The sequence below is a fragment of the Phyllobates terribilis genome, unplaced genomic scaffold (genome assembly GCF_046119375.1).
Source record: "Phyllobates terribilis strain yellow unplaced genomic scaffold, ASM4611937v1 Scaffold_404__1_contigs__length_1715579, whole genome shotgun sequence".
In the NCBI taxonomy this organism is placed as follows: Eukaryota; Metazoa; Chordata; class Amphibia; order Anura; family Dendrobatidae; genus Phyllobates; species Phyllobates terribilis.
In genome coordinates this window covers 970858-997110 of record NW_027363164.1, presented here as the reverse complement: position 1 = coordinate 997110, position 26253 = coordinate 970858, and the positions used below count along the sequence as shown (strand labels likewise).

General features: G+C 45.5%; 19 non-coding genes and 2 pseudogenes across 19 annotated transcripts; all 21 read right to left on the bottom strand.

Moving 5' to 3' along the window:
- Nucleotides 1–78: 78 nt before the first annotated feature.
- LOC141225488 (U2 spliceosomal RNA) lies at nucleotides 79–269 on the bottom strand. Its single transcript, XR_012292762.1, has one exon. It is a non-coding gene; the product is annotated as a U2 spliceosomal RNA (small nuclear RNA).
- Nucleotides 270–1384: 1115 nt separating this feature from the next.
- Nucleotides 1385–1575, bottom strand: LOC141225487 (U2 spliceosomal RNA). The gene has a single exon (XR_012292761.1). It is a non-coding gene; the product is annotated as a U2 spliceosomal RNA (small nuclear RNA).
- A 1115-nt stretch (nucleotides 1576–2690) lies between these two features.
- Nucleotides 2691–2881, bottom strand: LOC141225486 (U2 spliceosomal RNA). The gene has a single exon (XR_012292760.1). It is a non-coding gene; the product is annotated as a U2 spliceosomal RNA (small nuclear RNA).
- A 1115-nt stretch (nucleotides 2882–3996) lies between these two features.
- Nucleotides 3997–4187, bottom strand: LOC141225485 (U2 spliceosomal RNA). Its single transcript, XR_012292759.1, has one exon. It is a non-coding gene; the product is annotated as a U2 spliceosomal RNA (small nuclear RNA).
- A 1109-nt stretch (nucleotides 4188–5296) lies between these two features.
- Nucleotides 5297–5487, bottom strand: LOC141225484 (U2 spliceosomal RNA). The gene has a single exon (XR_012292758.1). It is a non-coding gene; the product is annotated as a U2 spliceosomal RNA (small nuclear RNA).
- A 1115-nt stretch (nucleotides 5488–6602) lies between these two features.
- LOC141225483 (U2 spliceosomal RNA) lies at nucleotides 6603–6793 on the bottom strand. Its single transcript, XR_012292757.1, has one exon. It is a non-coding gene; the product is annotated as a U2 spliceosomal RNA (small nuclear RNA).
- A 1115-nt stretch (nucleotides 6794–7908) lies between these two features.
- LOC141225482 (U2 spliceosomal RNA) lies at nucleotides 7909–8099 on the bottom strand. The gene has a single exon (XR_012292756.1). It is a non-coding gene; the product is annotated as a U2 spliceosomal RNA (small nuclear RNA).
- Nucleotides 8100–9214: 1115 nt separating this feature from the next.
- Nucleotides 9215–9405, bottom strand: LOC141225480 (U2 spliceosomal RNA). Its single transcript, XR_012292754.1, has one exon. It is a non-coding gene; the product is annotated as a U2 spliceosomal RNA (small nuclear RNA).
- A 1115-nt stretch (nucleotides 9406–10520) lies between these two features.
- On the bottom strand, nucleotides 10521–10711 carry LOC141225479 (U2 spliceosomal RNA). The gene has a single exon (XR_012292753.1). It is a non-coding gene; the product is annotated as a U2 spliceosomal RNA (small nuclear RNA).
- A 1115-nt stretch (nucleotides 10712–11826) lies between these two features.
- Nucleotides 11827–12017, bottom strand: LOC141225541 (U2 spliceosomal RNA). Its single transcript, XR_012292813.1, has one exon. It is a non-coding gene; the product is annotated as a U2 spliceosomal RNA (small nuclear RNA).
- Nucleotides 12018–13132: 1115 nt separating this feature from the next.
- LOC141225478 (U2 spliceosomal RNA) lies at nucleotides 13133–13323 on the bottom strand. The gene has a single exon (XR_012292752.1). It is a non-coding gene; the product is annotated as a U2 spliceosomal RNA (small nuclear RNA).
- A 1115-nt stretch (nucleotides 13324–14438) lies between these two features.
- On the bottom strand, nucleotides 14439–14621 carry LOC141225101 (U2 spliceosomal RNA). The gene has a single exon (XR_012292418.1). It is a non-coding gene; the product is annotated as a U2 spliceosomal RNA (small nuclear RNA).
- Nucleotides 14622–15463: 842 nt separating this feature from the next.
- Nucleotides 15464–15554, bottom strand: LOC141225132 (U2 spliceosomal RNA; annotated as a pseudogene).
- A 1112-nt stretch (nucleotides 15555–16666) lies between these two features.
- On the bottom strand, nucleotides 16667–16857 carry LOC141225477 (U2 spliceosomal RNA). The gene has a single exon (XR_012292751.1). It is a non-coding gene; the product is annotated as a U2 spliceosomal RNA (small nuclear RNA).
- Nucleotides 16858–17972: 1115 nt separating this feature from the next.
- LOC141225476 (U2 spliceosomal RNA) lies at nucleotides 17973–18163 on the bottom strand. The gene has a single exon (XR_012292750.1). It is a non-coding gene; the product is annotated as a U2 spliceosomal RNA (small nuclear RNA).
- A 1115-nt stretch (nucleotides 18164–19278) lies between these two features.
- LOC141225475 (U2 spliceosomal RNA) lies at nucleotides 19279–19469 on the bottom strand. Its single transcript, XR_012292749.1, has one exon. It is a non-coding gene; the product is annotated as a U2 spliceosomal RNA (small nuclear RNA).
- A 1115-nt stretch (nucleotides 19470–20584) lies between these two features.
- On the bottom strand, nucleotides 20585–20775 carry LOC141225607 (U2 spliceosomal RNA). The gene has a single exon (XR_012292878.1). It is a non-coding gene; the product is annotated as a U2 spliceosomal RNA (small nuclear RNA).
- A 1115-nt stretch (nucleotides 20776–21890) lies between these two features.
- Nucleotides 21891–22081, bottom strand: LOC141225474 (U2 spliceosomal RNA). Its single transcript, XR_012292748.1, has one exon. It is a non-coding gene; the product is annotated as a U2 spliceosomal RNA (small nuclear RNA).
- Nucleotides 22082–23196: 1115 nt separating this feature from the next.
- On the bottom strand, nucleotides 23197–23380 carry LOC141225111 (U2 spliceosomal RNA). Its single transcript, XR_012292428.1, has one exon. It is a non-coding gene; the product is annotated as a U2 spliceosomal RNA (small nuclear RNA).
- A 794-nt stretch (nucleotides 23381–24174) lies between these two features.
- Nucleotides 24175–24266, bottom strand: LOC141225165 (U2 spliceosomal RNA; annotated as a pseudogene).
- Nucleotides 24267–25381: 1115 nt separating this feature from the next.
- On the bottom strand, nucleotides 25382–25572 carry LOC141225473 (U2 spliceosomal RNA). Its single transcript, XR_012292747.1, has one exon. It is a non-coding gene; the product is annotated as a U2 spliceosomal RNA (small nuclear RNA).
- Nucleotides 25573–26253: the final 681 nt, after the last annotated feature.

Here is a 26253-nt window from a genome sequence, read left to right as displayed (position 1 = left end):
CCCAAAATCCGACAAACAAGCAAAATGAACAAAAAACATTGAATTCAATTCTTTCTGATTTTAGAAACTGCATTAAAGAAGGGGTGCACCGGTCCTGGAGATACTGCAATACCAGGTCAATGCGTGGAGTGGACAGAGCAAGCTCTTTTTCCATCTCCCTGTTCTAAAAATCCATTTAATATATGGTCCCCAGATAGGGGACGTATCAGATATTAAACTGATAAGAACAGATACTACACTTGATCTTAGCCAAAAGGCCGAGAAGCGATAACCAGAATTGGTTTCAAACTACGGAGCCACCCAAGGATCCTGAAAAGTCCATTTGTGGAGATGAGCTCCTGGACTCCCGTTAAGAAGACATGTTGTCAACCTCTAGATCCCTTACATGCCTGCACTTTTCGGCTTGCTGCTGCTGCAATCCACGCGTTTTAGATCTGCATAACTCCACCTCTTTAAACACAGCACCTTCACCCCCTGCTGTTCCCACCCGCCTCAACACCGTTGGAAGGGAGGAGAACCAATTAAGGCGGGGGGTGGGGTGGAACGAGCAGCTGTCTACCCTTAGCAGGAGGGCTCCTGATTACATACCTCTCCTGCTGCTGCTGCTGCTGGCTGTCCAGCAGCAGACTGAAGGTGGCTGCTGCTGTGCACAGGTATATAAAGGCTCAGAGCCTATTATGACACGCGCAGCCAGCGTTCCATTGCCACATTCCATCTACTGCAGGCAGGATACCTGGCTGGCTGAATGTCGCTGAGAAGCTCACAGAGACCGCCATAAGCAACAGTTTAACAGAATGCCACAGACTAATCAACCAAACTTTTTGGGTTGGGTTCTCTTTTATAGTCTGCAGGCATTAAATGAAAGAAGTCAGTGTTCCAGCAGAAGGAGACAACGTTTCAGAAAAGGCATTGTAGCAAACCAAAAAAGAAATTTTAAGCGCAGCAGAGTAACCAGCGCACATACCTGTTAGCTCAGGTGAGTTTAAAAGGCTGCTGTTGATAACAAGGGCATTTGCTAAATAGATGGTGTGTGTGCAACAATATACTGAAAGGTCAATTATATTGTGCAGCTTATCTCACCACCTGTAGTTATTTAGGTGAAAGCTCCAAAATGCTTGCCTAATATGTCTGTTTATCCAAAAGGAAGTAAAAAGGGAGAGCTAGAAAGATAGCATTGCATCACATTACATGGCAATGCAATGCACAGTTGCTGAAGTTGAACCAAAATGAGCTTGTAATCTGGCTTCTGCAACTTTGAACATGAAAAATCCAATGAGGAGAAGAAAAGCAAAGCCAAAGAGTCCATCCCAAAATCCGACAAACAAGCAAAATGAACAAAAAACATTGAATTCAATTCTTTCTGATTTTAGAAACTGCATTAAAGAAGGGGTGCACCGGTCCTGGAGATACTGCAATACCAGGTCAATGCGTGGAGTGGACAGAGCAAGCTCTTTTTCCATCTCCCTGTTCTAAAAATCCATTTAATATATGGTCCCCAGATAGGGGACGTATCAGATATTAAACTGATAAGAACAGATACTACACTTGATCTTAGCCAAAAGGCCGAGAAGCGATAACCAGAATTGGTTTCAAACTACGGAGCCACCCAAGGATCCTGAAAAGTCCATTTGTGGAGATGAGCTCCTGGACTCCCGTTAAGAAGACATGTTGTCAACCTCTAGATCCCTTACATGCCTGCACTTTTCGGCTTGCTGCTGCTGCAATCCACGCGTTTTAGATCTGCATAACTCCACCTCTTTAAACACAGCACCTTCACCCCCTGCTGTTCCCACCCGCCTCAACACCGTTGGAAGGGAGGAGAACCAATTAAGGCGGGGGGTGGGGTGGAACGAGCAGCTGTCTACCCTTAGCAGGAGGGCTCCTGATTACATACCTCTCCTGCTGCTGCTGCTGCTGGCTGTCCAGCAGCAGACTGAAGGTGGCTGCTGCTGTGCACAGGTATATAAAGGCTCAGAGCCTATTATGACACGCGCAGCCAGCGTTCCATTGCCACATTCCATCTACTGCAGGCAGGATACCTGGCTGGCTGAATGTCGCTGAGAAGCTCACAGAGACCGCCATAAGCAACAGTTTAACAGAATGCCACAGACTAATCAACCAAACTTTTTGGGTTGGGTTCTCTTTTATAGTCTGCAGGCATTAAATGAAAGAAGTCAGTGTCCCAGCAGAAGGAGACAACGTTTCAGAAAAGGCATTGTAGCAAACCAAAAAAGAAATTTTAAGCGCAGCAGAGTAACCAGCGCACATACCTGTTAGCTCAGGTGAGTTTAAAAGGCTGCTGTTGATAACAAGGGCATTTGCTAAATAGATGGTGTGTGTGCAACAATATACTGAAAGGTCAATTATATTGTGCAGCTTATCTCACCACCTGTAGTTATTTAGGTGAAAGCTCCAAAATGCTTGCCTAATATGTCTGTTTATCCAAAAGGAAGTAAAAAGGGAGAGCTAGAAAGATAGCATTGCATCACATTACATGGCAATGCAATGCACAGTTGCTGAAGTTGAACCAAAATGAGCTTGTAATCTGGCTTCTGCAACTTTGAACATGAAAAATCCAATGAGGAGAAGAAAAGCAAAGCCAAAGAGTCCATCCCAAAATCCGACAAACAAGCAAAATGAACAAAAAACATTGAATTCAATTCTTTCTGATTTTAGAAACTGCATTAAAGAAGGGGTGCACCGGTCCTGGAGATACTGCAATACCAGGTCAATGCGTGGAGTGGACAGAGCAAGCTCTTTTTCCATCTCCCTGTTCTAAAAATCCATTTAATATATGGTCCCCAGATAGGGGACGTATCAGATATTAAACTGATAAGAACAGATACTACACTTGATCTTAGCCAAAAGGCCGAGAAGCGATAACCAGAATTGGTTTCAAACTACGGAGCCACCCAAGGATCCTGAAAAGTCCATTTGTGGAGATGAGCTCCTGGACTCCCGTTAAGAAGACATGTTGTCAACCTCTAGATCCCTTACATGCCTGCACTTTTCGGCTTGCTGCTGCTGCAATCCACGCGTTTTAGATCTGCATAACTCCACCTCTTTAAACACAGCACCTTCACCCCCTGCTGTTCCCACCCGCCTCAACACCGTTGGAAGGGAGGAGAACCAATTAAGGCGGGGGGTGGGGTGGAACGAGCAGCTGTCTACCCTTAGCAGGAGGGCTCCTGATTACATACCTCTCCTGCTGCTGCTGCTGCTGGCTGTCCAGCAGCAGACTGAAGGTGGCTGCTGCTGTGCACAGGTATATAAAGGCTCAGAGCCTATTATGACACGCGCAGCCAGCGTTCCATTGCCACATTCCATCTACTGCAGGCAGGATACCTGGCTGGCTGAATGTCGCTGAGAAGCTCACAGAGACCGCCATAAGCAACAGTTTAACAGAATGCCACAGACTAATCAACCAAACTTTTTGGGTTGGGTTCTCTTTTATAGTCTGCAGGCATTAAATGAAAGAAGTCAGTGTTCCAGCAGAAGGAGACAACGTTTCAGAAAAGGCATTGTAGCAAACCAAAAAAGAAATTTTAAGCGCAGCAGAGTAACCAGCGCACATACCTGTTAGCTCAGGTGAGTTTAAAAGGCTGCTGTTGATAACAAGGGCATTTGCTAAATAGATGGTGTGTGTGCAACAATATACTGAAAGGTCAATTATATTGTGCAGCTTATCTCACCACCTGTAGTTATTTAGGTGAAAGCTCCAAAATGCTTGCCTAATATGTCTGTTTATCCAAAAGGAAGTAAAAAGGGAGAGCTAGAAAGATAGCATTGCATCACATTACATGGCAATGCAATGCACAGTTGCTGAAGTTGAACCAAAATGAGCTTGTAATCTGGCTTCTGCAACTTTGAACATGAAAAATCCAATGAGGAGAAGAAAAGCAAAGCCAAAGAGTCCATCCCAAAATCCGACAAACAAGCAAAATGAACAAAAAACATTGAATTCAATTCTTTCTGATTTTAGAAACTGCATTAAAGAAGGGGTGCACCGGTCCTGGAGATACTGCAATACCAGGTCAATGCGTGGAGTGGACAGAGCAAGCTCTTTTTCCATCTCCCTGTTCTAAAAATCCATTTAATATATGGTCCCCAGATAGGGGACGTATCAGATATTAAACTGATAAGAACAGATACTACACTTGATCTTAGCCAAAAGGCCGAGAAGCGATAACCAGAATTGGTTTCAAACTACGGAGCCACCCAAGGATCCTGAAAAGTCCATTTGTGGAGATGAGCTCCTGGACTCCCGTTAAGAAGACATGTTGTCAACCTCTAGATCCCTTACATGCCTGCACTTTTCGGCTTGCTGCTGCTGCAATCCACGCGTTTTAGATCTGCATAACTCCACCTCTTTAAACACAGCACCTTCACCCCCTGCTGTTCCCACCCGCCTCAACACCGTTGGAAGGGAGGAGAACCAATTAAGGCGGGGGGTGGGGTGGAACGAGCAGCTGTCTACCCTTAGCAGGAGGGCTCCTGATTACATACCTCTCCTGCTGCTGCTGGCTGTCCAGCAGCAGACTGAAGGTGGCTGCTGCTGTGCACAGGTATATAAAGGCTCAGAGCCTATTATGACACGCGCAGCCAGCGTTCCATTGCCACATTCCATCTACTGCAGGCAGGATACCTGGCTGGCTGAATGTCGCTGAGAAGCTCACAGAGACCGCCATAAGCAACAGTTTAACAGAATGCCACAGACTAATCAACCAAACTTTTTGGGTTGGGTTCTCTTTTATAGTCTGCAGGCATTAAATGAAAGAAGTCAGTGTTCCAGCAGAAGGAGACAACGTTTCAGAAAAGGCATTGTAGCAAACCAAAAAAGAAATTTTAAGCGCAGCAGAGTAACCAGCGCACATACCTGTTAGCTCAGGTGAGTTTAAAAGGCTGCTGTTGATAACAAGGGCATTTGCTAAATAGATGGTGTGTGTGCAACAATATACTGAAAGGTCAATTATATTGTGCAGCTTATCTCACCACCTGTAGTTATTTAGGTGAAAGCTCCAAAATGCTTGCCTAATATGTCTGTTTATCCAAAAGGAAGTAAAAAGGGAGAGCTAGAAAGATAGCATTGCATCACATTACATGGCAATGCAATGCACAGTTGCTGAAGTTGAACCAAAATGAGCTTGTAATCTGGCTTCTGCAACTTTGAACATGAAAAATCCAATGAGGAGAAGAAAAGCAAAGCCAAAGAGTCCATCCCAAAATCCGACAAACAAGCAAAATGAACAAAAAACATTGAATTCAATTCTTTCTGATTTTAGAAACTGCATTAAAGAAGGGGTGCACCGGTCCTGGAGATACTGCAATACCAGGTCAATGCGTGGAGTGGACAGAGCAAGCTCTTTTTCCATCTCCCTGTTCTAAAAATCCATTTAATATATGGTCCCCAGATAGGGGACGTATCAGATATTAAACTGATAAGAACAGATACTACACTTGATCTTAGCCAAAAGGCCGAGAAGCGATAACCAGAATTGGTTTCAAACTACGGAGCCACCCAAGGATCCTGAAAAGTCCATTTGTGGAGATGAGCTCCTGGACTCCCGTTAAGAAGACATGTTGTCAACCTCTAGATCCCTTACATGCCTGCACTTTTCGGCTTGCTGCTGCTGCAATCCACGCGTTTTAGATCTGCATAACTCCACCTCTTTAAACACAGCACCTTCACCCCCTGCTATTCCCACCCGCCTCAACACCGTTGGAAGGGAGGAGAACCAATTAAGGCGGGGGGTGGGGTGGAACGAGCAGCTGTCTACCCTTAGCAGGAGGGCTCCTGATTACATACCTCTCCTGCTGCTGCTGCTGCTGGCTGTCCAGCAGCAGACTGAAGGTGGCTGCTGCTGTGCACAGGTATATAAAGGCTCAGAGCCTATTATGACACGCGCAGCCAGCGTTCCATTGCCACATTCCATCTACTGCAGGCAGGATACCTGGCTGGCTGAATGTCGCTGAGAAGCTCACAGAGACCGCCATAAGCAACAGTTTAACAGAATGCCACAGACTAATCAACCAAACTTTTTGGGTTGGGTTCTCTTTTATAGTCTGCAGGCATTAAATGAAAGAAGTCAGTGTTCCAGCAGAAGGAGACAACGTTTCAGAAAAGGCATTGTAGCAAACCAAAAAAGAAATTTTAAGCGCAGCAGAGTAACCAGCGCACATACCTGTTAGCTCAGGTGAGTTTAAAAGGCTGCTGTTGATAACAAGGGCATTTGCTAAATAGATGGTGTGTGTGCAACAATATACTGAAAGGTCAATTATATTGTGCAGCTTATCTCACCACCTGTAGTTATTTAGGTGAAAGCTCCAAAATGCTTGCCTAATATGTCTGTTTATCCAAAAGGAAGTAAAAAGGGAGAGCTAGAAAGATAGCATTGCATCACATTACATGGCAATGCAATGCACAGTTGCTGAAGTTGAACCAAAATGAGCTTGTAATCTGGCTTCTGCAACTTTGAACATGAAAAATCCAATGAGGAGAAGAAAAGCAAAGCCAAAGAGTCCATCCCAAAATCCGACAAACAAGCAAAATGAACAAAAAACATTGAATTCAATTCTTTCTGATTTTAGAAACTGCATTAAAGAAGGGGTGCACCGGTCCTGGAGATACTGCAATACCAGGTCAATGCGTGGAGTGGACAGAGCAAGCTCTTTTTCCATCTCCCTGTTCTAAAAATCCATTTAATATATGGTCCCCAGATAGGGGACGTATCAGATATTAAACTGATAAGAACAGATACTACACTTGATCTTAGCCAAAAGGCCGAGAAGCGATAACCAGAATTGGTTTCAAACTACGGAGCCACCCAAGGATCCTGAAAAGTCCATTTGTGGAGATGAGCTCCTGGACTCCCGTTAAGAAGACATGTTGTCAACCTCTAGATCCCTTACATGCCTGCACTTTTCGGCTTGCTGCTGCTGCAATCCACGCGTTTTAGATCTGCATAACTCCACCTCTTTAAACACAGCACCTTCACCCCCTGCTGTTCCCACCCGCCTCAACACCGTTGGAAGGGAGGAGAACCAATTAAGGCGGGGGGTGGGGTGGAACGAGCAGCTGTCTACCCTTAGCAGGAGGGCTCCTGATTACATACCTCTCCTGCTGCTGCTGCTGCTGGCTGTCCAGCAGCAGACTGAAGGTGGCTGCTGCTGTGCACAGGTATATAAAGGCTCAGAGCCTATTATGACACGCGCAGCCAGCGTTCCATTGCCACATTCCATCTACTGCAGGCAGGATACCTGGCTGGTTGAATGTCGCTGAGAAGCTCACAGAGACCGCCATAAGCAACAGTTTAACAGAATGCCACAGACTAATCAACCAAACTTTTTGGGTTGGGTTCTCTTTTATAGTCTGCAGGCATTAAATGAAAGAAGTCAGTGTTCCAGCAGAAGGAGACAACGTTTCAGAAAAGGCATTGTAGCAAACCAAAAAAGAAATTTTAAGCGCAGCAGAGTAACCAGCGCACATACCTGTTAGCTCAGGTGAGTTTAAAAGGCTGCTGTTGATAACAAGGGCATTTGCTAAATAGATGGTGTGTGTGCAACAATATACTGAAAGGTCAATTATATTGTGCAGCTTATCTCACCACCTGTAGTTATTTAGGTGAAAGCTCCAAAATGCTTGCCTAATATGTCTGTTTATCCAAAAGGAAGTAAAAAGGGAGAGCTAGAAAGATAGCATTGCATCACATTACATGGCAATGCAATGCACAGTTGCTGAAGTTGAACCAAAATGAGCTTGTAATCTGGCTTCTGCAACTTTGAACATGAAAAATCCAATGAGGAGAAGAAAAGCAAAGCCAAAGAGTCCATCCCAAAATCCGACAAACAAGCAAAATGAACAAAAAACATTGAATTCAATTCTTTCTGATTTTAGAAACTGCATTAAAGAAGGGGTGCACCGGTCCTGGAGATACTGCAATACCAGGTCAATGCGTGGAGTGGACAGAGCAAGCTCTTTTTCCATCTCCCTGTTCTAAAAATCCATTTAATATATGGTCCCCAGATAGGGGACGTATCAGATATTAAACTGATAAGAACAGATACTACACTTGATCTTAGCCAAAAGGCCGAGAAGCGATAACCAGAATTGGTTTCAAACTACGGAGCCACCCAAGGATCCTGAAAAGTCCATTTGTGGAGATGAGCTCCTGGACTCCCGTTAAGAAGACATGTTGTCAACCTCTAGATCCCTTACATGCCTGCACTTTTCGGCTTGCTGCTGCTGCAATCCACGCGTTTTAGATCTGCATAACTCCACCTCTTTAAACACAGCACCTTCACCCCCTGCTGTTCCCACCTGCCTCAACACCGTTGGAAGGGAGGAGAACCAATTAAGGCGGGGGGTGGGGTGGAACGAGCAGCTGTCTACCCTTAGCAGGAGGGCTCCTGATTACATACCTCTCCTGCTGCTGCTGCTGCTGGCTGTCCAGCAGCAGACTGAAGGTGGCTGCTGCTGTGCACAGGTATATAAAGGCTCAGAGCCTATTATGACACGCGCAGCCAGCGTTCCATTGCCACATTCCATCTACTGCAGGCAGGATACCTGGCTGGCTGAATGTCGCTGAGAAGCTCACAGAGACCGCCATAAGCAACAGTTTAACAGAATGCCACAGACTAATCAACCAAACTTTTTGGGTTGGGTTCTCTTTTATAGTCTGCAGGCATTAAATGAAAGAAGTCAGTGTTCCAGCAGAAGGAGACAACGTTTCAGAAAAGGCATTGTAGCAAACCAAAAAAGAAATTTTAAGCGCAGCAGAGTAACCAGCGCACATACCTGTTAGCTCAGGTGAGTTTAAAAGGCTGCTGTTGATAACAAGGGCATTTGCTAAATAGATGGTGTGTGTGCAACAATATACTGAAAGGTCAATTATATTGTGCAGCTTATCTCACCACCTGTAGTTATTTAGGTGAAAGCTCCAAAATGCTTGCCTAATATGTCTGTTTATCCAAAAGGAAGTAAAAAGGGAGAGCTAGAAAGATAGCATTGCATCACATTACATGGCAATGCAATGCACAGTTGCTGAAGTTGAACCAAAATGAGCTTGTAATCTGGCTTCTGCAACTTTGAACATGAAAAATCCAATGAGGAGAAGAAAAGCAAAGCCAAAGAGTCCATCCCAAAATCCGACAAACAAGCAAAATGAACAAAAAACATTGAATTCAATTCTTTCTGATTTTAGAAACTGCATTAAAGAAGGGGTGCACCGGTCCTGGAGATACTGCAATACCAGGTCAATGCGTGGAGTGGACAGAGCAAGCTCTTTTTCCATCTCCCTGTTCTAAAAATCCATTTAATATATGGTCCCCAGATAGGGGACGTATCAGATATTAAACTGATAAGAACAGATACTACACTTGATCTTAGCCAAAAGGCCGAGAAGCGATAACCAGAATTGGTTTCAAACTACGGAGCCACCCAAGGATCCTGAAAAGTCCATTTGTGGAGATGAGCTCCTGGACTCCCGTTAAGAAGACATGTTGTCAACCTCTAGATCCCTTACATGCCTGCACTTTTCGGCTTGCTGCTGCTGCAATCCACGCGTTTTAGATCTGCATAACTCCACCTCTTTAAACACAGCACCTTCACCCCCTGCTGTTCCCACCCGCCTCAACACCGTTGGAAGGGAGGAGAACCAATTAAGGCGGGGGGTGGGGTGGAACGAGCAGCTGTCTACCCTTAGCAGGAGGGCTCCTGATTACATACCTCTCCTGCTGCTGCTGCTGCTGGCTGTCCAGCAGCAGACTGAAGGTGGCTGCTGCTGTGCACAGGTATATAAAGGCTCAGAGCCTATTATGACACGCGCAGCCAGCGTTCCATTGCCACATTCCATCTACTGCAGGCAGGATACCTGGCTGGCTGAATGTCGCTGAGAAGCTCACAGAGACCGCCATAAGCAACAGTTTAACAGAATGCCACAGACTAATCAACCAAACTTTTTGGGTTGGGTTCTCTTTTATAGTCTGCAGGCATTAAATGAAAGAAGTCAGTGTTCCAGCAGAAGGAGACAACGTTTCAGAAAAGGCATTGTAGCAAACCAAAAAAGAAATTTTAAGCGCAGCAGAGTAACCAGCGCACATACCTGTTAGCTCAGGTGAGTTTAAAAGGCTGCTGTTGATAACAAGGGCATTTGCTAAATAGATGGTGTGTGTGCAACAATATACTGAAAGGTCAATTATATTGTGCAGCTTATCTCACCACCTGTAGTTATTTAGGTGAAAGCTCCAAAATGCTTGCCTAATATGTCTGTTTATCCAAAAGGAAGTAAAAAGGGAGAGCTAGAAAGATAGCATTGCATCACATTACATGGCAATGCAATGCACAGTTGCTGAAGTTGAACCAAAATGAGCTTGTAATCTGGCTTCTGCAACTTTGAACATGAAAAATCCAATGAGGAGAAGAAAAGCAAAGCCAAAGAGTCCATCCCAAAATCCGACAAACAAGCAAAATGAACAAAAAACATTGAATTCAATTCTTTCTGATTTTAGAAACTGCATTAAAGAAGGGGTGCACCGGTCCTGGAGATACTGCAATACCAGGTCAATGCGTGGAGTGGACAGAGCAAGCTCTTTTTCCATCTCCCTGTTCTAAAAATCCATTTAATATATGGTCCCCAGATAGGGGACGTATCAGATATTAAACTGATAAGAACAGATACTACACTTGATCTTAGCCAAAAGGCCGAGAAGCGATAACCAGAATTGGTTTCAAACTACGGAGCCACCCAAGGATCCTGAAAAGTCCATTTGTGGAGATGAGCTCCTGGACTCCCGTTAAGAAGACATGTTGTCAACCTCTAGATCCCTTACATGCCTGCACTTTTCGGCTTGCTGCTGCTGCAATCCACGCGTTTTAGATCTGCATAACTCCACCTCTTTAAACACAGCACCTTCACCCCCTGCTGTTCCCACCCGCCTCAACACCGTTGGAAGGGAGGAGAACCAATTAAGGCGGGGGGTGGGGTGGAACGAGCAGCTGTCTACCCTTAGCAGGAGGGCTCCTGATTACATACCTCTCCTGCTGCTGCTGCTGCTGGCTGTCCAGCAGCAGACTGAAGGTGGCTGCTGCTGTGCACAGGTATATAAAGGCTCAGAGCCTATTATGACACGCGCAGCCAGCGTTCCATTGTCACATTCCATCTACTGCAGGCAGGATACCTGGCTGGCTGAATGTCGCTGAGAAGCTCACAGAGACCGCCATAAGCAACAGTTTAACAGAATGCCACAGACTAATCAACCAAACTTTTTGGGTTGGGTTCTCTTTTATAGTCTGCAGGCATTAAATGAAAGAAGTCAGTGTTCCAGCAGAAGGAGACAACGTTTCAGAAAAGGCATTGTAGCAAACCAAAAAAGAAATTTTAAGCGCAGCAGAGTAACCAGCGCACATACCTGTTAGCTCAGGTGAGTTTAAAAGGCTGCTGTTGATAACAAGGGCATTTGCTAAATAGATGGTGTGTGTGCAACAATATACTGAAAGGTCAATTATATTGTGCAGCTTATCTCACCACCTGTAGTTATTTAGGTGAAAGCTCCAAAATGCTTGCCTAATATGTCTGTTTATCCAAAAGGAAGTAAAAAGGGAGAGCTAGAAAGATAGCATTGCATCACATTACATGGCAATGCAATGCACAGTTGCTGAAGTTGAACCAAAATGAGCTTGTAATCTGGCTTCTGCAACTTTGAACATGAAAAATCCAATGAGGAGAAGAAAAGCAAAGCCAAAGAGTCCATCCCAAAATCCGACAAACAAGCAAAATGAACAAAAAACATTGAATTCAATTCTTTCTGATTTTAGAAACTGCATTAAAGAAGGGGTGCACCGGTCCTGGAGATACTGCAATACCAGGTCAATACGTGGAGTGGACAGAGCAAGCTCTTTTTCCATCTCCCTGTTCTAAAAATCCATTTAATATATGGTCCCCAGATAGGGGACGTATCAGATATTAAACTGATAAGAACAGATACTACACTTGATCTTAGCCAAAAGGCCGAGAAGCGATAACCAGAATTGGTTTCAAACTACGGAGCCACCCAAGGATCCTGAAAAGTCCATTTGTGGAGATGAGCTCCTGGACTCCCGTTAAGAAGACATGTTGTCAACCTCTAGATCCCTTACATGCCTGCACTTTTCGGCTTGCTGCTGCTGCAATCCACGCGTTTTAGATCTGCATAACTCCACCTCTTTAAACACAGCACCTTCACCCCCTGCTGTTCCCACCCGCCTCAACACCGTTGGAAGGGAGGAGAACCAATTAAGGCGGGGGGTGGGGTGGAACGAGCAGCTGTCTACCCTTAGCAGGAGGGCTCCTGATTACATACCTCTCCTGCTGCTGCTGCTGCTGGCTGTCCAGCAGCAGACTGAAGGTGGCTGCTGCTGTGCACAGGTATATAAAGGCTCAGAGCCTATTATGACACGCGCAGCCAGCGTTCCATTGCCACATTCCATCTACTGCAGGCAGGATACCTGGCTGGCTGAATGTCGCTGAGAAGCTCACAGAGACTGCCATAAGCAACAGTTTAACAGAATGCCACAGACTAATCAACCAAACTTTTTGGGTTGGGTTCTCTTTTATAGTCTGCAGGCATTAAATGAAAGAAGTCAGTGTTCCAGCAGAAGGAGACAACGTTTCAGAAAAGGCATTGTAGCAAACCAAAAAAGAAATTTTAAGCGCAGCAGAGTAACCAGCGCACATACCTGTTAGCTCAGGTGAGTTTAAAAGGCTGCTGTTGATAACAAGGGCATTTGCTAAATAGATGGTGTGTGTGCAACAATATACTGAAAGGTCAATTATATTGTGCAGCTTATCTCACCACCTGTAGTTATTTAGGTGAAAGCTCCAAAATGCTTGCCTAATATGTCTGTTTATCCAAAAGGAAGTAAAAAGGGAGAGCTAGAAAGATAGCATTGCATCACATTACATGGCAATGCAATGCACAGTTGCTGAAGTTGAACCAAAATGAGCTTGTAATCTGGCTTCTGCAACTTTGAACATGAAAAATCCAATGAGGAGAAGAAAAGCAAAGCCAAAGAGTCCATCCCAAAATCCGACAAACAAGCAAAATGAACAAAAAACATTGAATTCAATTCTTTCTGATTTTAGAAACTGCATTAAAGAAGGGGTGCACCGGTCCTGGAGATACTGCAATACCAGGTCAATGCGTGGAGTGGACAGAGCAAGCTCTTTTTCCATCTCCCTGTTCTAAAAATCCATTTAATATATGGTCCCCAGATAGGGGACGTATCAGATATTAAACTGATAAGAACAGATACTACACTTGATCTTAGCCAAAAGGCCGAGAAGCGATAACCAGAATTGGTTTCAAACTACGGAGCCACCCAAGGATCCTGAAAAGTCCATTTGTGGAGATGAGCTCCTGGACTCCCGTTAAGAAGACATGTTGTCAACCTCTAGATCCCTTACATGCCTGCACTTTTCGGCTTGCTGCTGCTGCAATCCACGCGTTTTAGATCTGCATAACTCCACCTCTTTAAACACAGCACCTTCACCCCCTGCTGTTCCCACCCGCCTCAACACCGTTGGAAGGGAGGAGAACCAATTAAGGCGGGGGGTGGGGTGGAACGAGCAGCTGTCTACCCTTAGCAGGAGGGCTCCTGATTACATACCTCTCCTGCTGCTGCTGCTGCTGGCTGTCCAGCAGCAGACTGAAGGTGGCTGCTGCTGTGCACAGGTATATAAAGGCTCAGAGCCTATTATGACACGCGCAGCCAGCGTTCCATTGCCACATTCCATCTACTGCAGGCAGGATACCTGGCTGGCTGAATGTCGCTGAGAAGCTCACAGAGACCGCCATAAGCAACAGTTTAACAGAATGCCACAGACTAATCAACCAAACTTTTTGGGTTGGGTTCTCTTTTATAGTCTGCAGGCATTAAATGAAAGAAGTCAGTGTTCCAGCAGAAGGAGACAACGTTTCAGAAAAGGCATTGTAGCAAACCAAAAAAGAAATTTTAAGCGCAGCAGAGTAACCAGCGCACATACCTGTTAGCTCAGGTGAGTTTAAAAGGCTGCTGTTGATAACAAGGGCATTTGCTAAATAGATGGTGTGTGTGCAACAATATACTGAAAGGTCAATTATATTGTGCAGCTTATCTCACCACCTGTAGTTATTTAGGTGAAAGCTCCAAAATGCTTGCCTAATATGTCTGTTTATCCAAAAGGAAGTAAAAAGGGAGAGCTAGAAAGATAGCATTGCATCACATTACATGGCAATGCAATGCACAGTTGCTGAAGTTGAACCAAAATGAGCTTGTAATCTGGCTTCTGCAACTTTGAACATGAAAAATCCAATGAGGAGAAGAAAAGCAAAGCCAAAGAGTCCATCCCAAAATCCGACAAACAAGCAAAATGAACAAAAAACATTGAATTCAATTCTTTCTGATTTTAGAAACTGCATTAAAGAAGGGGTGCACCGGTCCTGGAGATACTGCAATACCAGGTCAATGCGTGGAGTGGACAGAGCAAGCTCTTTTTCCATCTCCCTGTTCTAAAAATCCATTTAATATATGGTCCCCAGATAGGGGACGTATCAGATATTAAACTGATAAGAACAGATTTTTTTTTTTTTTTTATCGAAAGCCCGAATTCGTGTACAAAACCCGAGTGCGCTTAAAAAAGTGACAAGTGCCACAAAAAAAGTGCACTAGGATGCTGGTCTTCTTGAAACCCTCTCCAAAAGGAGAAGGGTCCCCCAAACCATTCCCCGTCCCTCCGAGCCAAAAGGCCACAGCGAGGAACAGGGACAAAAAGCCACCTCCAGCCGAAGCCAGAGGCGACCCAATCTTACCCCCAGCACCTGCCCGAGTTCTCACCCGAGCAAGGCACTGGGAGCCAAAGACTGTGCTTCCCTCCCGGAAGAGGGGAGCCAACAACGCTCTCCTCCCAAAAGAGGAGAGCCAGGGGGGTTCAGGGGGGAGCGGAACCTGATGGCCACACACTCCCCCCCTAGACCTGCCAAGAGAGGAACCCGTAAGGGAACCGCATCCCGACAAAATCCTAGTAGGACGTGACACACGTGAATAAGTGGACACACAGTGACAAAGAAATTAAATAAATAGTGAAGGTTTCACAGTATAATACTGCCCGGACCTTCGACCGGGAATTGAAAAATTCCCCATCCTAAGGCCAGAAGGCCCGGAATAAGGGTGTGTGCGAAGAAAGAAAATTTGAAGTGCTTGTGCAAATGTGCCATAAACTCAAGTGGGGTTCCCAATCCCAGTGAGTTAAGGCACCCCAGGGTCACCACTCCTGGGGCACTTCACACTTCGGGCTTTCGATCTTCCCCGGCCCAATGGCGTCGATCCTGGGGGGCCATGCTTTCCACCAGATGACTATATTAGCCACCTGGCGTACTAACAAGCGCCTAAACCCCAGTGTGCATAATGTATCAATCTACTAGGGCGGCCAACATCCAAAACCGCCTTTTCGAAAGATACTACACTTGATCTTAGCCAAAAGGCCGAGAAGCGATAAGAACAGATACTACACTTGATCTTAGCCAAAAGGCCGAGAAGCGATAACCAGAATTGGTTTCAAACTACTGAGCCACCCAAGGATCCTGAAAAGTCCATTTGTGGAGATGAGCTCCTGGACTCCCGTTAAGAAGACATGTTGTCAACCTCTAGATCCCTTACATGCCTGCACTTTTCGGCTTGCTGCTGCTGCAATCCACGCGTTTTAGATCTGCATAACTCCACCTCTTTAAACACAGCACCTTCACCCCCTGCTGTTCCCACCCGCCTCAACACCGTTGGAAGGGAGGAGAACCAATTAAGGCGGGGGGTGGGGTGGAACGAGCAGCTGTCTACCCTTAGCAGGAGGGCTCCTGATTACATACCTCTCCTGCTGCTGCTGCTGGCTGTCCAGCAGCAGACTGAAGGTGGCTGCTGCTGTGCACAGGTATATAAAGGCTCAGAGCCTATTATGACACGCGCAGCCAGCGTTCCATTGCCACATTCCATCTACTGCAGGCAGGATACCTGGCTGGCTGAATGTCGCTGAGAAGCTCACAGAGACCGCCATAAGCAACAGTTTAACAGAATGCCACAGACTAATCAACCAAACTTTTTGGGTTGGGTTCTCTTTTATAGTCTGCAGGCATTAAATGAAAGAAGTCAGTGTTCCAGCAGAAGGAGACAACGTTTCAGAAAAGGCATTGTAGCAAACCAAAAAAGAAATTTTAAGCGCAGCAGAGTAACCAGCGCACATACCTGTTAGCTCAGGTGAGTTTAAAAGGCTGCTGTTGATAACAAGGGCATTTGCTAAATAGATGGTGTGTGTGCAACAATATACTGAAAGGTCAATTATATTGTGCAGCTTATCTCACCACCTGTAGTTATTTAGGTGAAAGCTCCAAAATGCTTGCCTAATATGTCTGTTTATCCAAAAGGAAGTAAAAAGGGAGAGCTAGAAAGATAGCATTGCATCACATTACATGGCAATGCAATGCACAGTTGCTGAAGTTGAACCAAAATGAGCTTGTAATCTGGCTTCTGCAACTTTGAACATGAAAAATCCAATGAGGAGAAGAAAAGCAAAGCCAAAGAGTCCATCCCAAAATCCGACAAACAAGCAAAATGAACAAAAAACATTGAATTCAATTCTTTCTGATTTTAGAAACTGCATTAAAGAAGGGGTGCACCGGTCCTGGAGATACTGCAATACCAGGTCAATGCGTGGAGTGGACAGAGCAAGCTCTTTTTCCATCTCCCTGTTCTAAAAATCCATTTAATATATGGTCCCCAGATAGGGGACGTATCAGATATTAAACTGATAAGAACAGATACTACACTTGATCTTAGCCAAAAGGCCGAGAAGCGATAACCAGAATTGGTTTCAAACTACGGAGCCACCCAAGGATCCTGAAAAGTCCATTTGTGGAGATGAGCTCCTGGACTCCCGTTAAGAAGACATGTTGTCAACCTCTAGATCCCTTACATGCCTGCACTTTTCGGCTTGCTGCTGCTGCAATCCACGCGTTTTAGATCTGCATAACTCCACCTCTTTAAACACAGCACCTTCACCCCCTGCTGTTCCCACCCGCCTCAACACCGTTGGAAGGGAGGAGAACCAATTAAGGCGGGGGGTGGGGTGGAACGAGCAGCTGTCTACCCTTAGCAGGAGGGCTCCTGATTACATACCTCTCCTGCTGCTGCTGCTGCTGGCTGTCCAGCAGCAGACTGAAGGTGGCTGCTGCTGTGCACAGGTATATAAAGGCTCAGAGCCTATTATGACACGCGCAGCCAGCGTTCCATTGCCACATTCCATCTACTGCAGGCAGGATACCTGGCTGGCTGAATGTCGCTGAGAAGCTCACAGAGACCGCCATAAGCAACAGTTTAACAGAATGCCACAGACTAATCAACCAAACTTTTTGGGTTGGGTTCTCTTTTATAGTCTGCAGGCATTAAATGAAAGAAGTCAGTGTTCCAGCAGAAGGAGACAACGTTTCAGAAAAGGCATTGTAGCAAACCAAAAAAGAAATTTTAAGCGCAGCAGAGTAACCAGCGCACATACCTGTTAGCTCAGGTGAGTTTAAAAGGCTGCTGTTGATAACAAGGGCATTTGCTAAATAGATGGTGTGTGTGCAACAATATACTGAAAGGTCAATTATATTGTGCAGCTTATCTCACCACCTGTAGTTATTTAGGTGAAAGCTCCAAAATGCTTGCCTAATATGTCTGTTTATCCAAAAGGAAGTAAAAAGGGAGAGCTAGAAAGATAGCATTGCATCACATTACATGGCAATGCAATGCACAGTTGCTGAAGTTGAACCAAAATGAGCTTGTAATCTGGCTTCTGCAACTTTGAACATGAAAAATCCAATGAGGAGAAGAAAAGCAAAGCCAAAGAGTCCATCCCAAAATCCGACAAACAAGCAAAATGAACAAAAAACATTGAATTCAATTCTTTCTGATTTTAGAAACTGCATTAAAGAAGGGGTGCACCGGTCCTGGAGATACTGCAATACCAGGTCAATGCGTGGAGTGGACAGAGCAAGCTCTTTTTCCATCTCCCTGTTCTAAAAATCCATTTAATATATGGTCCCCAGATAGGGGACGTATCAGATATTAAACTGATAAGAACAGATACTACACTTGATCTTAGCCAAAAGGCCGAGAAGCGATAACCAGAATTGGTTTCAAACTACGGAGCCACCCAAGGATCCTGAAAAGTCCATTTGTGGAGATGAGCTCCTGGACTCCCGTTAAGAAGACATGTTGTCAACCTCTAGATCCCTTACATGCCTGCACTTTTCGGCTTGCTGCTGCTGCAATCCACGCGTTTTAGATCTGCATAACTCCACCTCTTTAAACACAGCACCTTCACCCCCTGCTGTTCCCACCCGCCTCAACACCGTTGGAAGGGAGGAGAACCAATTAAGGCGGGGGGTGGGGTGGAACGAGCAGCTGTCTACCCTTAGCAGGAGGGCTCCTGATTACATACCTCTCCTGCTGCTGCTGCTGCTGGCTGTCCAGCAGCAGACTGAAGGTGGCTGCTGCTGTGCACAGGTATATAAAGGCTCAGAGCCTATTATGACACGCGCAGCCAGCGTTCCATTGCCACATTCCATCTACTGCAGGCAGGATACCTGGCTGGCTGAATATCGCTGAGAAGCTCACAGAGACCGCCATAAGCAACAGTTTAACAGAATGCCACAGACTAATCAACCAAACTTTTTGGGTTGGGTTCTCTTTTATAGTCTGCAGGCATTAAATGAAAGAAGTCAGTGTTCCAGCAGAAGGAGACAACGTTTCAGAAAAGGCATTGTAGCAAACCAAAAAAGAAATTTTAAGCGCAGCAGAGTAACCAGCGCACATACCTGTTAGCTCAGGTGAGTTTAAAAGACTGCTGTTGATAACAAGGGCATTTGCTAAATAGATGGTGTGTGTGCAACAATATACTGAAAGGTCAATTATATTGTGCAGCTTATCTCACCACCTGTAGTTATTTAGGTGAAAGCTCCAAAATGCTTGCCTAATATGTCTGTTTATCCAAAAGGAAGTAAAAAGGGAGAGCTAGAAAGATAGCATTGCATCACATTACATGGCAATGCAATGCACAGTTGCTGAAGTTGAACCAAAATGAGCTTGTAATCTGGCTTCTGCAACTTTGAACATGAAAAATCCAATGAGGAGAAGAAAAGCAAAGCCAAAGAGTCCATCCCAAAATCCGACAAACAAGCAAAATGAACAAAAAACATTGAATTCAATTCTTTCTGATTTTAGAAACTGCATTAAAGAAGGGGTGCACCGGTCCTGGAGATACTGCAATACCAGGTCAATGCGTGGAGTGGACAGAGCAAGCTCTTTTTCCATCTCCCTGTTCTAAAAATCCATTTAATATATGGTCCCCAGATAGGGGACGTATCAGATATTAAACTGATAAGAACAGATACTACACTTGATCTTAGCCAAAAGGCCGAGAAGCGATAACCAGAATTGGTTTCAAACTACGGAGCCACCCAAGGATCCTGAAAAGTCCATTTGTGGAGATGAGCTCCTGGACTCCCGTTAAGAAGACATGTTGTCAACCTCTAGATCCCTTACATGCCTGCACTTTTCGGCTTACTGCTGCTGCAATCCACGCGTTTTAGATCTGCATAACTCCACCTCTTTAAACACAGCACCTTCACCCCCTGCTGTTCCCACCCGCCTCAACACCGTTGGAAGGGAGGAGAACCAATTAAGGCGGGGGGTGGGGTGGAACGAGCAGCTGTCTACCCTTAGCAGGAGGGCTCCTGATTACATACCTCTCCTGCTGCTGCTGCTGCTGGCTGTCCAGCAGCAGACTGAAGGTGGCTGCTGCTGTGCACAGGTATATAAAGGCTCAGAGCCTATTATGACACGCGCAGCCAGCGTTCCATTGCCACATTCCATCTACTGCAGGCAGGATACCTGGCTGGCTGAATGTCGCTGAGAAGCTCACAGAGACCGCCATAAGCAACAGTTTAACAGAATGCCACAGACTAATCAACCAAACTTTTTGGGTTGGGTTCTCTTTTATAGTCTGCAGGCATTAAATGAAAGAAGTCAGTGTTCCAGCAGAAGGAGACAACGTTTCAGAAAAGGCATTGTAGCAAACCAAAAAATAAATTTTAAGCGCAGCAGAGTAACCAGCGCACATACCTGTTAGCTCAGGTGAGTTTAAAAGGCTGCTGTTGATAACAAGGGCATTTGCTAAATAGATGGTGTGTGTGCAACAATATACTGAAAGGTCAATTATATTGTGCAGCTTATCTCACCACCTGTAGTTATTTAGGTGAAAGCTCCAAAATGCTTGCCTAATATGTCTGTTTATCCAAAAGGAAGTAAAAAGGGAGAGCTAGAAAGATAGCATTGCATCACATTACATGGCAATGCAATGCACAGTTGCTGAAGTTGAACCAAAATGAGCTTGTAATCTGGCTTCTGCAACTTTGAACATGAAAAATCCAATGAGGAGAAGAAAAGCAAAGCCAAAGAGTCCATCCCAAAATCCGACAAACAAGCAAAATGAACAAAAAACATTGAATTCAATTCTTTCTGATTTTAGAAACTGCATTAAAGAAGGGGTGCACCGGTCCTGGAGATACTGCAATACCAGGTCAATGCGTGGAGTGGACAGAGCAAGCTCTTTTTCCATCTCCCTGTTCTAAAAATCCATTTAATATATGGTCCCCAGATAGGGGACGTATCAGATATTAAACTCATAAGAACAGATACTACACTTGATCTTAGCCAAAAGGCCGAGAAGCGATAACCAGAATTGGTTTCAAACTACGGAGCCACCCAAGGATCCTGAAAAGTCCATTTGTGGAGATGAGCTCCTGGACTCCCGTTAAGAAGACATGTTGTCAACCTCTAGATCCCTTACATGCCTGCACTTTTCGGCTTGCTGCTGCTGCAATCCACGCGTTTTAGATCTGCATAACTCCACCTCTTTAAACACAGCACCTTCACCCCCTGCTGTTCCCACCCGCCTCAACACCGTTGGAAGGGAGGAGAACCAATTAAGGCGGGGGGTGGGGTGGAACGAGCAGCTGTCTACCCTTAGCAGGAGGGCTCCTGATTACATACCTCTCCTGCTGCTGCTGCTGCTGGCTGTCCAGCAGCAGACTGAAGGTGGCTGCTGCTGTGCACAGGTATATAAAGGCTCAGAGCCTATTATGACACGCGCAGCCAGCGTTCCATTGCCACATTCCATCTACTGCAGGCAGGATACCTGGCTGGCTGAATGTCGCTGAGAAGCTCACAGAGACCGCCATAAGCAACAGTTTAACAGAATGCCACAGACTAATCAACCAAACTTTTTGGGTTGGGTTCTCTTTTATAGTCTGCAGGCATTAAATGAAAGAAGTCAGTGTTCCAGCAGAAGGAGACAACGTTTCAGAAAAGGCATTGTAGCAAACCAAAAAAGAAATTTTAAGCGCAGCAGAGTAACCAGCGCACATACCTGTTAGCTCAGGTGAGTTTAAAAGGCTGCTGTTGATAACAAGGGCATTTGCTAAATAGATGGTGTGTGTGCAACAATATACTGAAAGGTCAATTATATTGTGCAGCTTATCTCACCACCTGTAGTTATTTAGGTGAAAGCTCCAAAATGCTTGCCTAATATGTCTGTTTATCCAAAAGGAAGTAAAAAGGGAGAGCTAGAAAGATAGCATTGCATCACATTACATGGCAATGCAATGCACAGTTGCTGAAGTTGAACCAAAATGAGCTTGTAATCTGGCTTCTGCAACTTTGAACATGAAAAATCCAATGAGGAGAAGAAAAGCAAAGCCAAAGAGTCCATCCCAAAATCCGACAAACAAGCAAAATGAACAAAAAACATTGAATTCAATTCTTTCTGATTTTAGAAACTGCATTAAAGAAGGGGTGCACCGGTCCTGGAGATACTGCAATACCAGGTCAATGCGTGGAGTGGACAGAGCAAGCTCTTTTTCCATCTCCCTGTTCTAAAAATCCATTTAATATATGGTCCCCAGATAGGGGACGTATCAGATATTAAACTGATAAGAACAGATACTACACTTGATCTTAGCCAAAAGGCCGAGAAGCGATAACCAGAATTGGTTTCAAACTACGGAGCCACCCAAGGATCCTGAAAAGTCCATTTGTGGAGATGAGCTCCTGGACTCCCGTTAAGAAGACATGTTGTCAACCTCTAGATCCCTTACATGCCTGCACTTTTCGGCTTGCTGCTGCTGCAATCCACGCGTTTTAGATCTGCATAACTCCACCTCTTTAAACACAGCACCTTCACCCCCTGCTGTTCCCACCCGCCTCAACACCGTTGGAAGGGAGGAGAACCAATTAAGGCGGGGGGTGGGGTGGAACGAGCAGCTGTCTACCCTTAGCAGGAGGGCTCCTGATTACATACCTCTCCTGCTGCTGCTGCTGCTGGCTGTCCAGCAGCAGACTGAAGGTGGCTGCTGCTGTGCACAGGTATATAAAGGCTCAGAGCCTATTATGACACGCGCAGCCAGCGTTCCATTGCCACATTCCATCTACTGCAGGCAGGATACCTGGCTGGCTGAATGTCGCTGAGAAGCTCACAGAGACCGCCATAAGCAACAGTTTAACAGAATGCCACAGACTAATCAACCAAACTTTTTGGGTTGGGTTCTCTTTTATAGTCTGCAGGCATTAAATGAAAGAAGTCAGTGTTCCAGCAGAAGGAGACAACGTTTCAGAAAAGGCATTGTAGCCAACCAAAAAAGAAATTTTAAGCGCAGCAGAGTAACCAGCGCACATACCTGTTAGCTCAGGTGAGTTTAAAAGGCTGCTGTTGATAACAAGGGCATTTGCTAAATAGATGGTGTGTGTGCAACAATATACTGAAAGGTCAATTATATTGTGCAGCTTATCTCACCACCTGTAGTTATTTAGGTGAAAGCTCCAAAATGCTTGCCTAATATGTCTGTTTATCCAAAAGGAAGTAAAAAGGGAGAGCTAGAAAGATAGCATTGCATCACATTACATGGCAATGCAATGCACAGTTGCTGAAGTTGAACCAAAATGAGCTTGTAATCTGGCTTCTGCAACTTTGAACATGAAAAATCCAATGAGGAGAAGAAAAGCAAAGCCAAAGAGTCCATCCCAAAATCCGACAAACAAGCAAAATGAACAAAAAACATTGAATTCAATTCTTTCTGATTTTAGAAACTGCACTAAAGAAGGGGTGCACCGGTCCTGGAGATACTGCAATACCAGGTCAATGCGTGGAGTGGACAGAGCAAGCTCTTTTTCCATCTCCCTGTTCTAAAAATCCATTTAATATATGGTCCCCAGATAGGGGACGTATCAGATATTAAACTGATAAGAACAGATTTTTTTTTTTTTTTTTTTTGAAAGCCCGAATTCGTGTACAAAACCCGAGTGCGCTTAAAAAAGTGACAAGTGCCACAAAAAAAGTGCACTAGGATGCTGGTCTTCTTGAAACCCTCTCCAAAAGGAGAAGGGTCCCCCAAACCATTCCCCGTCCCTCCGAGCCAAAAGGCCACAGCGAGGAACAGGGACAAAAAGCCACCTCCAGCCGAAGCCAGAGGCGACCCAATCTTACCCCCAGCACCTGCCCGAGTTCTCACCCGAGCAAGGCACTGGGAGCCAAAGACTGTGCTCCCCTCCCGGAAGAGGGGAGCCAACAACGCTCTCCTCCCGAAAGAGGAGAGCCAGGGGGGTTCAGGGGGGAGCGGAACCTGATGGCCACACACTCCCCCCCTAGACCTGCCAAGAGAGGAACCCGTAAGGGAACCGCATCCCGACAAAATCCTAGTAGGACGTGACACACGTGAATAAGTGGACACACAGTGACAAAGAAATTAAATAAATAGTGAAGGTTTCACAGTATAATACTGCCCGGACCTTCGACCGGGAATTGAAAAATTCCCCATCCTAAGGCCAGAAGGCCCGGAATAAGGGTGTGTGCGAAGAAAGAAAATTTGAAGTGCTTGTGCAAATGTGCCATAAACTCAAGTGGGGTTCCCAATCCCAGTGAGTTAAGGCACCCCAGGGTCACCACTCCTGGGGCACTTCACACTTCGGGCTTTCGATCTTCCCCGGCCCAATGGCGTCGATCCTGGGGGGCCATGCTTTCCACCAGATGACTATATTAGCCACCTGGCGTACTAACAAGCGCCTAAACCCCAGTGTGCATAATGTATCAATCTACTAGGGCGGCCAACATCCAAAACCGCCTTTTCGAAAGATACTACACTTGATCTTAGCCAAAAGGCCGAGAAGCGATAACCAGAATTGGTTTCAAACTACGGAGCCACCCAAGGATCCTGAAAAGTCCATTTGTGGAGATGAGCTCCTGGACTCCCGTTAAGAAGACATGTTGTCAACCTCTAGATCCCTTACATGCCTGCACTTTTCGGCTTGCTGCTGCTGCAATCCACGCGTTTTAGATCTGCATAACTCCACCTCTTTAAACACAGCACCTTCACCCCCTGCTGTTCCCACCCGCCTCAACACCGTTGGAAGGGAGGAGAACCAATTAAGGCGGGGGGTGGGGTGGAACGAGCAGCTGTCTACCCTTAGCAGGAGGGCTCCTGATTACATACCTCTCCTGCTGCTGCTGCTGCTGGCTGTCCAGCAGCAGACTGAAGGTGGCTGCTGCTGTGCACAGGTATATAAAGGCTCAGAGCCTATTATGACACGCGCAGCCAGCGTTCCATTGCCACATTCCATCTACTGCAGGCAGGATACCTGGCTGGCTGAATGTCGCTGAGAAGCTCACAGAGACCGCCATAAGCAACAGTTTAACAGAATGCCACAGACTAATCAACCAAACTTTTTGGGTTGGGTTCTCTTTTATAGTCTGCAGGCATTAAATGAAAGAAGTCAGTGTTCCAGCAGAAGGAGACAACGTTTCAGAAAAGGCATTGTAGCAAACCAAAAAAGAAATTTTAAGCGCAGCAGAGTAACCAGCGCACATACCTGTTAGCTCAGGTGAGTTTAAAAGGCTGCTGTTGATAACAAGGGCATTTGCTAAATAGATGGTGTGTGTGCAACAATATACTGAAAGGTCAATTATATTGTGCAGCTTATCTCACCACCTGTAGTTATTTAGGTGAAAGCTCCAAAATGCTTGCCTAATATGTCTGTTTATCCAAAAGGAAGTAAAAAGGGAGAGCTAGAAAGATAGCATTGCATCACATTACATGGCAATGCAATGCACAGTTGCTGAAGTTGAACCAAAATGAGCTTGTAATCTGGCTTCTGCAACTTTGAACATGAAAAATCCAATGAGGAGAAGAAAAGCAAAGCCAAAGAGACCATCCCAAAATCCGACAAACAAGCAAAATGAACAAAAATCATTGAATTCAATTCTTTCTGATTTTAGAAACTGCATTAAAGAAGGGGTGCACCGGTCCTGGAGATACTGCAATACCAGGTCAATGCGTGGAGTGGACAGAGCAAGCTCTTTTTCCATCTCCCTGTTCTAAAAATCCATTTAATATATGGTCCCCAGATAGGGGACGTATCAGATATTAAACTGATAAGAACAGATACTACACTTGATCTTAGCCAAAAGGCCGAGAAGCGATAACCAGAATTGGTTTCAAACTACGGAGCCACCCAAGGATCCTGAAAAGTCCATTTGTGGAGATGAGCTCCTGGACTCCCGTTAAGAAGACATGTTGTCAACCTCTAGATCCCTTACATGCCTGCACTTTTCGGCTTGCTGCTGCTGCAATCCACGCGTTTTAGATCTGCATAACTCCACCTCTTTAAACACAGCACCTTCACCCCCTGCTGTTCCCACCCGCCTCAACACCGTTGGAAGGGAGGAGAACCAATTAAGGCGGGGGGTGGGGTGGAACGAGCAGCTGTCTACCCTTAGCAGGAGGGCTCCTGATTACATACCTCTCCTGCTGCTGCTGGCTGTCCAGCAGCAGACTGAAGGTGGCTGCTGCTGTGCACAGGTATATAAAGGCTCAGAGCCTATTATGACACGCGCAGCCAGCGTTCCATTGCCACATTCCATCTACTGCAGGCAGGATACCTGGCTGGCTGAATGTCGCTGAGAAGCTCACAGAGACCGCCATAAGCAACAGTTTAACAGAATGCCACAGACTAATCAACCAAACTTTTTGGGTTGGGTTCTCTTTTATAGTCTGCAGGCATTAAATGAAAGAAGTCAGTGTTTCAGCAGAAGGAGACAACGTTTCAGAAAAGGCATTGTAGCAAACCAAAAAAGAAATTTTAAGCGCAGCAGAGTAACCAGC